Genomic DNA, 12,692 nt, shown 5'->3' on the forward strand with positions numbered 1-12,692 from the left:
ATCCATGTTTCCGATGCTACTTAGCGCATACACATGTTCATTGCGCAGCCTAATGACGTAGCGATGGAAGCTATGCATTTTGGCATCAAGATCCGCTGGTAATATCTGGGCAATTTTTGTCTTTTGCCGCAATACCAGATTATGCCTTCCCAAGAATCTGGTACACCAGGACACAGTGGCCTTAAATCTGTGGCTGAGATCGGGATTAGATTTGGCCCACTGAAGTGCAACCAAGCGGATTTTATTTCGGGTCACGACATACCCGCTTTGCCGATGCTCGGCCACCATGTCTGCTACATGCTTTTCCAGTTCTGGCCAATGTGGGGTGCCTCTTCTTAGTGCACACTTGCCCCTTGGCATACTCCGTAATGCTTGCTCATTTGCTCTCCAGGCCCGAACCATCTTCTCTGTCACTCCATATTGCCTAGCAGCAGCACAGTTATTATGTTCCGTGGCAAAAGCCACAACTTTGAGTTTGTAGCTGGCTTCATATTTTCTTCTCCTTGCCACTGCTGGAGCCTTGCTGAGTTCTAGACTGCCAGCCATTTGCTCTGGATGCGCTGCTGGAGCCTTGCCGGGTTCTTCGCTGTCTGCCATTTGCACGGAATGTGCTGCTGGAGCCTTGCCGGGTTCTTGACTGTCAGCCATTTGCACTCGATGTACGGTACTGGTGCTGTACAGAATGGACAGGTGCAGAGACTGTCTTCAACACCACACGTACGGTACGGCAAATACGCTATCTGGTCTCGAGACTGTTTTTCCTCTTAGCAACAACCAGCCAATCACGGCAAGTGCTCTACTGCCTTCGGGAACATTCGGGAACATTGTACAGTCCCCTTTCTATGCCACGCCCATGCCAAGGGGAGAGGTGAGCGTGCCAAAACGTGCCAAACGTGCCAAACGTGTCAACACACTGGGCGCTGCCATCTTCGGCGCTGGCTGCCCATTACCATGTACCGTGTTTCGGACGTCCTGCTGCCTCGTCCTGCTGCCTCGTCTGCCTGGGGATGTGCAAGCGGTTGGAGGCGCGTGTACAGCGGCAGCGGCAGTTGAGGTAAGACTCATGGCGCCATTTGCTCGCTTGTGAAGCGGTTTGACACCTTCGAGTGAAGTCCTTGCTATGAAAAAAACGCTCGCTTTCGATACTTCATGGCGCGGGGCCTGGGTGTGGACGTTGCCAGGGTCGGTGGCTGTATTTTTTGACATAAGGTGTGTTGTTTCTTGTTATTTCCTATTGTGAAGCGGTCTGACACCTTCGAGTGAAGTCCTCGCTATGACAAAAACACGCTCGCTTTCGATACTTGCACAATTCATGGTGCGGGGCCTGGGTGTGGACGTTGCCAGGGTCGGTGGCTGTATTTTTGGACGTTGCCAGGGTCGGTGGCTGTATTTTTTAACATAAGGTGTGTTGTTTCTTGTTATTTCGTATTGTGAAGCGGTCTGACACCTTCGAGTGAAGTCCTCGCTATGAAAAAGCGCATGAAAAAATACCATAAAATTTTGTACCCGGCGTATAAGACGACCCCCGACTTTCCAGAAAATTTTAAGGGGTTAAAAGGTCGTCTTATACGCCGGAAAATACGGTACCTATAGATTCCCTCATACATGCTGTCAATGATCAATAGAACACTATCAAATATACTTATACACTTATGTCGACATTACACACCAGCACACATCCTATACACTTATGCAGTCATCCTACTCACTTATGCAAACAATGGATCATACTTACATTTACTCAGCTACACACTTAGACAAACACCACTTAATTTATTCATATAGATAGTAACTCATACTTAGGGGCCCATTATGATGTCGGGCGGATTGCCCCCGCCAGGCTGGCAGTAGCCACCGCCAGCCTGGCGGGGGCAATCCACCCGTGATGTCGGGCGGATTGCCCGCGCCAGGCTGGCGCTAGTCACCGCCAGCCTGGTGGGGGCAATCCGCCCGACATCCACACTCGTTTTCCCCCTGCCATATTAGTATGGCGGGGGGACCTCGGCAGACGGAAAGACCGTCCGCCTCTTTTCCGCCTCGGTCGCCTTGCAGCTGCGGCGGAAAAGGAATAATATGGTGGCGGTGTCTATCAGACACCGCCAGCCATATTATGATGGGCGTCTGTAGGTGCCTTTCCGCGGCGGGGATGTCGCCACGGAAAGGCATGCTGTCTAGAGTGAAGGAGAGGTGGGGGGTGCACACGGGGGGTACCTGTGGTACCCCCCTTCATTTGCATAAACAAAGCGGCAGGCACCGCGCGGTGCCTGCCGCTTTGTTTATGCAAATGCATCAATGCATTTTTAGCATTGTGGCGGGCGGTGCAGAGAGCACCGCCCGCCACAATGCTAAAAGTGCAGGATGTGCCTGCCACTGTGGTGGGCACATCCTAATACCCCCCATGGGACCCCAGCCCTTATGGTGGGTGGTACCGATTTCCGACAGGATGGTGGGCGGACAAAGTCCGCCCGTCATCCTAATGAGACCCTTAGTGTGTTATAAAATCACTATTACAAGTACACAGTTATCCATACAGTCACTCATACAATCACTGAGTCTTATGTATACTTATTTATATACAACAACTGTCACATACACTGCCTTTTACTTTTCTAGTTTGTTGAACATGTACCATTGAGAGATATATTTGCTCATCACCCCACCCGTACAGATATTCACCCACCCAAACAACTGTTATAACATGTAGTCTTAACCTCATATACCTACTTAATCAACTATTCACACATCTTTGGGCAGTCACGCACCCCCCACCGAACCACACACACATTCACTCTCCCATACAAATACTCACTTAAATAATCAATAACTAATATAGACTTTCACATAGCTAGTAACCAAATGGTGCAGCAGTTTACACAACTGACACAGTTTAGTCACAATCCAATATATTTAGGGAGTCACTACTAAATCCTCCATCCAGATATTTATATTTATATATGCACTCATTTTTCAATGCAGATTGCTATATATATAATGCATATTTAAATAACGAACCAAACCACATTCACTGAATGATGTCATCAGTGATGTCATCAGTGATGTCATCAGTGATGTCACTGACCATGTCATGAATGATGTTATATGTGACATCATCAGCAGTGGATTGCAGGCGCGTGAGTTATAGTTAGCAGAACTAACTATAATGGAGGAATTTCAATGGTTTTGTACGAGTGAAATGTCCAGCTAAGTATAACAGCCCTGAAACCTAAGGTTTTTTCAGTGAATATATATATATCTTTATATATATTCACTGAAAAAACCAAAGGTTTCAGCCACGTTATAGTTAGGAATTAGCATTTAAAAACCTTAGAAATTCACTGAAAAAAACATAGGTTTCACACATGTTATAGTTAGCTGTACATTTCACTCATACAAAACCATTGAAATTCCCCCGTTATAGTTAACATTTAAAAACAAGCCAATTTAATGACAAGTAAAAAAGTAACAGACATTAAAAAATTACAATTTACTAAAATATATTTACAAATTAAAAACCTTCATAAATATAAATATAAACTAAACTATAAAATGTTGCAAATAAGAAATATATTATTCCTACTCCAAGCTGTGCAAGAGTAGGCAAAGTTTTGGAGGACTACAATTTTCTAAGTCCCACTCCACGCAGTGCACCAGTATGGAAGCTGATGGATTACAAAGGGCAAGAATATACTGCTGCCACTCAATCAGTGCAACAGTAGGTCAATTGTTGGACTGTGGATGAGTAAAATGTACTACTTCCGCTCCAGTCAGCGCAATAGTAGGGAAAGTGTTAGATTGAGGAGGGGTAACATTATTTGCTATTCCCACTCCAGTCAGTGAAACGGTAGGGAAAGTGTTTGTTTGTAAGGGGTGAATATACTATTCCCTCTCCAGTCAATGCACCAGTAGGAGAAGGGTTTGATTTGCAGAGGGGTCAAATTTACTATTCCCACTCCAGTCAGTACAACAGTAGGAAAAGTGTTAGATTGCATAGGAGTAGCATTTACTATTCCCACTCCAGCCAGTGCAAGAGTAGGGAAAGTGTTATATTGCGGAGGGCTAACATTTAGTATTTTCACTCACTCCAGGAAGTGTTACTGTAGGGATAGTGTTGGATAGCGGAGGAGTAAAGTTTACTGTTCCCACTCTGGTGAGTGAAACATTAGAAAATGAATAATTCACTTCAACAAAACAAATGAATTTCAAAAACCTACTAAGTAACAAAAAATAAAAATATGTAAAATTAAAAAATGTAAATACATTGTTTCAATAAGATCAAATAAACTAAATAGTCATTACATTGTTTAATACATATTGTAAATTACTACAAATATTAATATAAATAAAAATAGAAAACACGTTCTCAAAATAAGCAATAAATAAAATCGTATTTACATTTAAAAAGAAGAAAACAATGGACACATATAATAATAATAACTTAATTATAAAAATGAATACATTCTTTTTAAATATGTCATTATTTAAATAACTTTCTACCCTATACTTTTACAAACAACACAACACATATCTAAAATGTATTCTTAAAATGATAATATTTACACAATTAAATATTTATTAAAATAATAATAATTAACTATTAGTAACATAATTGCATTGAATTACCTCCTCACCCTTTAGCAATACAAAAACACAACCCACACCTAATATATAAATTAAAAAACTATCATTTGCATCGTTTTCATAATTGTCAAACAATTATTATTAAAAATCAACTAATAATAAATTAATTATAATTAATTAACTTCCCACCAAACTCATTCCTAATATATAATGTAAAGATGATCTCAATTACATATTTTACGTAATTATTTATCATTTCAGAAATTATTATAAATTAACATTATTAATTGATTATAATTAATTTCCTACACACAAAAAATGGTTAATGTATTTCAAAATATACATAACTAATAATCAATTACATTTTTAATATTAATCAAATATTAATTCTTAGTTCATTAAAAATCATTTACCTCCCAGCCTAAACCTCTACAAAACACACAATCAGCACTTTTAAACTCAGGGCCTCATTACGATGCCCGTCGTTCTGCCCATCCGACTGTGGTCCTTGCAAACCCTTTCGGACAAACAAGGCTGGGAAGCTTTCCCCCGCCGTATAAGATGCAACTGCTGCTACTGATGTGGCCACATCTGCAGCAGAGCACATGTCCCCAAATATATCGCTGAATTTGCGTGCAAAAACCTACAGGAAATATTTGAATTGTACACACATGCATGACATATGTTAGGGTGTGCTTTGTGCACCATGTACCCAGTGCTGGAGAGCAGCAGAATGTGCACAGTTCAGTCAATGGGGATACATACAGCATAAGAACTTACCTGGATTTCGGCACCTACAGGATCGTAGTCATCCAGGTTCAGCTGCCCAGGTGTCGGGGAACCTAGAGGAAGGGATCCACTGTGGCGAATGCTGGTGTGGAGCAGATTTGGGTGAGTATGCACCCTAAATACTTCATTTCCGAGATCCCTGCCCTGCCTTATGGCTGCTCTCCATCTCAGTGGTTGGAGTAAAGCTGTTGGAGTCGGTGTTCTTTCAGCAGTTGCTGAGAGATCAGGATACATGTATCGTATTTCAGTGATAGGAGCGACTGCTTCCGGAGAGATCGCTGTGGTCCAACCGCCTCCGGCAGGACCGCTGAAGTAGGTCCGACCTGCATCATAATTAGGCCATTAGTTAAAAAAATTATTTTTTACAGTTAACGTAAATAATTTTCAATTAAATATTTCATGTTAAAAACACATTAATTATTAATGAATTATAAATAATTCCCACCCTATACCCCTTCAAAACACACAAGCCGCCGGAATATCGATATTGGGAGGTTGATATGGACTTGTGCATGCAAGCAGAAAGTGTGGTCTATCAAGGAAGGGGTTGCCCATAAAAATGGTCAAATATCTGGGAAAGATGGAATGAAAGCAAGGGGATGATCTGCCTTTCTGTCAATCATGGCTCCCCTCCGTCACAACAATAGGGGAGGGACAATGTAGATTTCTAATAGATATATGTTACAAATAGGAAAGGGGGAGGGGGTAAATGTAAATATTGCGTCCAAGATAGGCGGCTGTTTCTGATGCATGTGAGACATGTAAAGTATGGGTAAGTGTTGATTGATATGTTGTTTACTGTATTTGTTTGCTACAAATCTCCAATAAAAAGATTATTACAAAAAAGACTTTGCTGCATGTTGACTAGTGTGGGCCACTTTTGAAAGTCACCTCCATTATTAAATGGGGAATAATCTATTCCATTAGAAGGGAAAGAGGAATGCTGGAACATTGCCGGGGAGGATTATCGCGCTCCTATCTTAGGAGACTGTGGATAGCATTTAGTTTGCTATATATTATTAATTAATTTTAATTCATTTACTTTCCATCATGTAGCCCTATGAACTCCACCACCTGCTAAGATACTTAAAATATTTTTTTTTAAAGAAAATTACATTTTAAAACTACTAGCATGTAAAAAGTATAGTAAAAAATTACCAATAATTATACAAAATAATTTATAACATATACAATTAAAAAACACTGAAATACATTAAAATAATTAAAAACTATATTTTTGAAAAATATTAATGATTTTGATATAGTTAAATTTGATATTACTTACCTTCCCGTTGATATCCTAGATAATGAAAATCTTGCACACAATATTTCTGTATGACAGTATTTTAAATTCAATATTTCTATCTGACGATATTTGATTTCTGATATTTTGTCTCAACACTCATTTCGAGGGGATCAGCATTTGACAGCATTTTTACTTTAGCAGCATGTGCAGTCATAACCCCAATCAGAAAACATATGATGAAAATGTTTTAGCTTTGTCTTATTGAACTCATACTTGTCTGCATTCAAAGTCAAGCCTGCTTTCGCAAGCAAACTACAGACTTGTGCAAGAGCTTTATAGCGTTCTTTTTTGTGTAGCTCTGAAAACTAATATGTAATCACTGTTATTGAACACAATCATGACGGGATGTAATAAATGTCGTATGACGTCTTCAAATAGTTCTGTAGTGGATGAGACTCCAAAACTTAGGGTCTGATTACGCCTTCAGGGGTCCAATGGACTGCCATTGTCATGGTAGCAGACGTGGACTGCCAGCCTGGTGGTCCACGCCCCGTATTATGACTTCAGTGGTTAGACTGCCACAGAACCGCTAAAGCTGCCGGGGATCCATGATACTGCAGCTGTGGTGTAGTGGCCAGAGGAAGTAATACGCTAGCGGCTGCAGCACCGCAGAGGATATTATGAGTTTCCTCAATGCTTTCCTTTTCATGGCGGTGAGCCCACCATTAAAAACTTTGCAGTGAGGAAACTACGGTGGCCCTAACAATGCCGCTTGCCTCTCTGCGGAAGGGTTTGCATGCAGGGCCACATATTGTGCCCCCCTGTACATTTGCATCACCAGTTTGCATGCTATGGAATGGGTTGTGGCGGTCGCATGGTGGTGCATGTCTAAGGCACACCTATGTGTCTTAGAGAGGCCCTGCCGTAACACTGTTGCAGCACCGACCGCCCTCCCATGATTAAACTTGTAATCCAAAGGGCGGTCTGACTACAGGTTTGGTGGGCTTCCTGTAGGGTGGTTGCGTGGCAGCCCGCAGGAAGACTGCCAAACTCATAATAAGGCCCTAGGGGCCAGATGTACAACCCTAGTAAATTGCCACTTGCAATACGCGCTTGATTGCGTGTTGCAAATAGTGACTCACAATTTACTATGTACAACATGAAAAGGTTTAATTTTTTATTTTTAAATGCAGTCCATTTTCCTTAAAGGAAAACGGGATGCATTAAAAAATAAATTAAACCTTTTCATTTCATTTTTTAAGGGCAGTCCCTTAAAAAATATTTTCCCATGCATTTGCAAAGGGTAAGGGGTCCCCTGGGGACCCCTTGCCATTGGCAAATGCATTCCCACCTACTTGAAGTAGGTGGTAATTGTGAGTGTTTTACGACTGCAATTGCCGTCACAAAACATTAGTACATGGGTTAGAGAGTCGCTATTTAGAAAGGGAATGCCTCTTCCTAATAGCGAGTCTCTAAACAATGTATTTGCGACTCGCAAAATTGTTTTAGTACATGGCCATCCCAATTTTAGCATGCCCAAACCAGTCGTTAACCCATTTGTGCAAGCTAAAATTGGTTGTACATCTTGCCCTTAGTCTTTTGTATCAAAACAGACCCACATGTGTAGAACATGTTGTAATGTAACTGCAATCATTTTCATGTTATAACTGATGATAACCTTTATTTAAATCAAGGTGAGAGAAGACCTTTGCACCATTTAATTGTGTTATCATGTCAGCAATGTGTGAACCTGGATGTCATTCTCGTTCAATTGCCTTGTTACTTTGATGCATATCAACGCATATGTGTTCAGCTCCTTCACTGTCCTTTTTGGGCACTACTTCAATGATAGAAAACTATGGCGTTGGACAAGTAGAATGCTCAATAATATCATGCTTAAGTAACGTTCCAAGTTCTTTTTCTAAACCTTTTTGCAAATGAAAAGCAATTTGCCTATGTCTTTGAGCATCTGGATGGACTTCCTCATTAATATGCAACTTCACTTTCATAGTCTTAAGTTTTTACAAACCATGAAATAATGAAGGGAACTGGCTTACTATTTGTGGGGAGCATTAATTTTTTAATTCACAGAAATCAATCCCAAATCAGCAGCTGTGTCCTGGACCCAGTGTCTTGAAGCACATGGATGGGTGCTTGTAACTTTGTGTTGTTGTGTTTCATTGTATCTACAAATGAACCTTGACTTCTGAAGGCCGTCGATGCAGCCCATGTAAACACTTTGGTTTTCTATGGCATAAGTTGAGGCAATGAGGACAATTCAATGTATTTCTGCTCATGCCTAATGTTTACCTACACACCACTTTTGATAGTGAAAGGTATCGAACAACTATTTACTTTCATTGTAATTTTAGGACAGTGCTTGAATGACTTTGGTGCTTAAGAATGTTGATCCTTCTTTCACTGATATTTGTCCAAACAAGCAGCCAGCCCTACATGTGCATGCATTTCAGAGGTAAACATCGACATAGCACAATCATTTTCTTCACTTTTACTTTATACTGATGTAAAAGAATCATTTGATGATGATTTAGATGATGATCAACATCATTCTGTTTCAATTTATCTTAACTGATGTCGCTGCTTGGACTTGTGGGTGCATGTTGAACATTGCTCCTGGAACATTTCAGCGGGCATTTTGTGATGCACATGCATTTCTCTTGGCTTTGCAAAATGGTTCATTTACCTTTTTGTGGAAACGAAAATCCACATCTAAAACACAACTTCTTTTTACGAGGAGACATCACTTTGTGACCCTCAGACAATTGTTTTGTCTTGTTTTTTACTTTCATAACCAATTCATTTTGTGCAGGTCCGGCCTCCATGTTTGCTGCTTGTCTATCATCACACTCTTCAGCTCTGGCAGCCATTACCACTTTCTCAAAACAAATGGCCTCATTCCATGTTTGGTGGTCCATAGGACCGCTGTACCAGTGGTGGCAGGCTGACCACAGCCACACTGCGGGTCTGCCCACAGTATTACATGGGTGGCGGTTGGACCCCCACATGACTAATGCAAATGCTGGGGCTCCTGATCAGGATGAGCATATTATGAGTTGTCTCACCACCACCCTTTCCATGGTGGTGACCCCATCATGAAAAGGGTGGCAGTAAGGCAATAAAAGGGGCACATATATGCCACACCGTGCAGGAATGTGCAAGCAGCACTCTGAGCGAGGCAGTATAATGTTAGGCTCTTCTATGAACCTGACAGAGCGTCGCTGTCAGACTGCCGCACGGCCACCCTCCAGACCAGAAATATACTCCTGATGCAGCGAGTGGTCGCACCACGGGTTTGGCGTTGCATCGTCCACTGTAAGACTGCCAAACTCAGAATACCACCCAAAGAGTTTCTTGCAGCGTTCCTCATCTGAATGAATCTGGCAAGCATCCATCAATAACTTTCAAATGCATAGCTTCTTCTTCATTAAATTCATTGAACCTACAATGGCTGATGAGTGTGTACAGTCTCTCCACTAATTCATCAGTTGTTTCACTAGCTTACTGTCATTCCTTGTTGAAGATGGATCTTTTGCGATCAACATTTGGCATTGGATTAAACTTGATATTTAAGATGTCTTTAATCTCACGATTCGTACCTACTTCATAGGTTTGTGGAATTCTCTTTATGACTTCTTTTACACCATCACCAGCAAGAATTTTGAGATATTTGATCATCTGTTTTGGTATCAGTCGCTTCAAGTTCATCAATGACATCCTCAAATGTCTATCACCAGTAGTTTGTTTTTCGGCAGTGTCGAACGGTGGTGGTGGTATCAGGAAAGTGTCAGCATTGTAAACCAGTGTAGAACTTAATGCAAGTGTGTGTGGGTGTCTGTGGCTTGGTTTATGCGACTCAACAGTGAAGATTTGCGACATGCTGTCTTCAGAAATGTGGCTTTCTTCTCTGCCATCTGTAATATTTCAATAATCTGAAAATATTCAGAGACTGTGGTGATAGTCACTCATCAGTCAAACACAACCCCTGTGCTTGACCTGGGTTGCAGTGTCTGGCAATGAGTTAAAACTGGCTCACTTAATTCTGGTAAGTAAATACTTGCTTTATTCCTAGGCGTTTCTTAGCACACTCTTTGTCTTCACTACTTTCTATTTGTAACATTATCTTGCACTTTGTGATTATCAGTAGCTGCTCTTTGAAAACCTGCTTCTATCTGCCTTTAGCATTTATGCTCTGGATTATGTGTGACTGTATATTTGTGGCAGCATGGTACCTTTACGTATGATCTGACCAGCAGGTTCTCAGTCATCGATATGAAGAATTCTTTGCAATTCTTCCATCACTTTTTACTTCTTTGCTGTGGCTGTAGTTACGCATTGTCGCTACATGTGTTAAGTGTCAGTTCCTCACTTCAACTGCAACACACGTGGTGTGCATGAGCAGTTTGCTTGGACCACGGCAAGCTCTCTGGGAAAGCACTATCAATCTTTAATTTACTTAAAACCTAACTCGTCGACAGTTGTAGTGTCCTCCTCCATTGTGGGTACCCACAAACAACTATGCCACATGTGGAGCTTATTGATACCTGTTCTTCTATGTATAACCACAAACTCAACATTCTAAATCAGCCTTCAGTGCAATGCTCTCCAACACTTATGCCACAATTCCATGGAGTCCATCTGGAGCCAAAAGGGTTCCATCATTTTAAATTCCTAAGAGACTACACAGTGGTTAAGGATGAGTTTGTGAAGACCCACAAAAGAGTATGCTTCTGGGTATTCACAAAGTTACAGGACTTTTCCACCTTGTAATTTCCACTCCATGCCTTCCCAGCCCTTGCTCTTAGATTTACTCACACAAAAAACTGAAATCTTTGTGTGACTAAATAGTTTTACAACTGCAAAACCAACTTTAGAGAATATGAAAACTGGGTTTCCATTTGTAAAATATTCTATTTATTACTCTTGCAAATAGTTTTTAGAATCTGGCCCACATTTGGTAGTTAGGGCAATATCAATATAAAACCAGAAAATGTTTTTCAAAATGTTCTCTTTAATATGATGACGGTACAAAAGTGGGTGGTCACCACCCCCTTTTGTACCGCTCTGTTCACCATAAGTTGGCAGGGTATGCTCAGACATGAGTCCCTTGCTCACTTTGCCACTGGATTCAAGCAAGCCTGGCTGAAGACGGCGGTAATGCCAGAAACCGGTCCTAGGAAGCTTGCTTCCGGTCCAGGGAAAGCATAGATGGCAGTTCGGGCTGGACTGTTCCCATGAGGCACAGGGTCAGACTGATTTGCATATGGCCATGTCTGAACTGTGGTGGCAGAGTGGGCTAAAGAACGGTGATGGATTAAACCCCGATCTTTTGACTGGGTGTGAGTGTTTGATTCGTTCAGATGCTCCGTCCATCACCACCCCCTTTTGTACCTCTTTAATATGAAATGCATGGTGGATAGTGTTGGCCCCACTAGAAAGGACAAAACACAGCCAGTAAACAAAACAACCAACAAAAATAATTTTATTATATTGCTTTCTCCAGGTGTTCACGTAGGGCCTTAGGAGAGCGTTGGAACCGCAACAAACAGGACTCCGTGGTTGTGCCACCGCCAACAGACTGTCACATTTTGATGCATGCGGTCGGGCCATCAGCTGTCAGGGAAATACAGCCATCTTTAATAGGATCTAGGATCCAGTCGGGGTGGCTGTTGTAAAGGTATCCCTTGCACGGAGGCGGTGTCTGCACAAGCACCATCATAGGGATTACGATGCCGCTTTCTGACAACCTTTTCATGGCGGTCAAACCACCATAAATGCCTGTCAATGACGGATTTTTGGGGCCCCAAGCAGGGCCCTCTTCCCCTGTGGCCCCCTGTAAAACTCACATTCATGCACCATGTGCTAGGCACAACATGGTGCCTGGCACATTGTGAAAGGATGTGCACAAAGTGGTCCTTCACACTGCAGCTTGTGTTGCAGCCCTTTTCCTGAGCACTTTTGTAGACAGCCAGCATGGCGGTCTCGTCCTTATTGGGGGGGTCGAACCACCATCTGCTTGTCTGTCAGGCTCCTGACCGATGTAATAGCAGGCGGCAGTCCT

The sequence above is a fragment of the Lissotriton vulgaris genome, chromosome 2_1 (genome assembly GCF_964263255.1).
Source record: "Lissotriton vulgaris chromosome 2_1, aLisVul1.2, whole genome shotgun sequence".
Taxonomy (NCBI): Eukaryota; Metazoa; Chordata; class Amphibia; order Caudata; family Salamandridae; genus Lissotriton; species Lissotriton vulgaris.